Consider the following 999-nt stretch of genomic DNA (forward strand, 5'->3'; position numbering starts at 1 on the left):
TGTCAGAACCACAAACAGACATGACACTGGCATGAAGTCGACATTCCATTTATTATACACACCTATACAGGAGCTTGAGTGATTCATTGCGAGGTCTGTTGCAGCATGTACATGAAGTCCGCCCCTTATCAGTACAACGGTACAGGAATCCGCAAGGGCACAGGTCATATCCAACAAATGGCTTCCCCTCCAGGATACCACGTTGCTCCAGGAATGTGAGGCACTGTCGATACTCCTTGGGCCGTAGCTGCTCGGGAACTGGGTAGGATGCACCACTTCGAGTCATCACTAACCTAAGGTGATCAATAACAGCTTCACCAGATGCATTATGCTTAAACCGATGGAGAACCGCATTCAGTACATCTTGCTCCATGCCTTGAAGCAGCGGTTCTACAGAGGGATCACTGTTGCAACTCCTCCATTCACCCTGGCGTGCTCCACTTGGAGTCCATGTTCCAAAGCACCGCATGCGAATTCCTCCGTCACCATCGCCAGGCTTTTGAGGGGCTGGAAATGCGTCCTCAATGGCTGCAACTTCTCCCGCATCATTTTGTGCTGGCAGAGGATCTGCCGGTGATGCAATGTGGCCTTGAGGTGGTGGAGGTAAGGGATATGTCTGTATACAAGCATTATTATTGGGCTTCTCATTATCCTGAGCTGCTGCAGCACCACCGGAACTGGGACCAGCAGCTGGAGATGTACTGCCTGCCTGGTTAATTGCACTTCCTATGTGCTTGTTGAGTGTCTGACCCAGCAGCTTGCAGGGTGGCTGCTGTACACGCGGAAGAGAATCCTTCAGCCGTTGAGCAGTGTCCCGGACTTCCACCACAGGTGTACCCACAGGCAAGAAGTGTGGCTCTCTCCGTTGCTTGGTCTTCTGAACAGGAAAGGCATCTTGGCTATGATGACGATACACCATCCGCATAGAAAGAACTACTGGGTCACCAGCACTTTCCAAAATGTTTGGGACACACAGCTGGCACAAGCAATAGGCACGGC

Source organism: Volvox carteri (assembly GCF_000143455.1).
Source record: "Volvox carteri f. nagariensis unplaced genomic scaffold VOLCAscaffold_714, whole genome shotgun sequence".
Lineage (NCBI taxonomy): Eukaryota > Viridiplantae > Chlorophyta > Chlorophyceae > Chlamydomonadales > Volvocaceae > Volvox > Volvox carteri.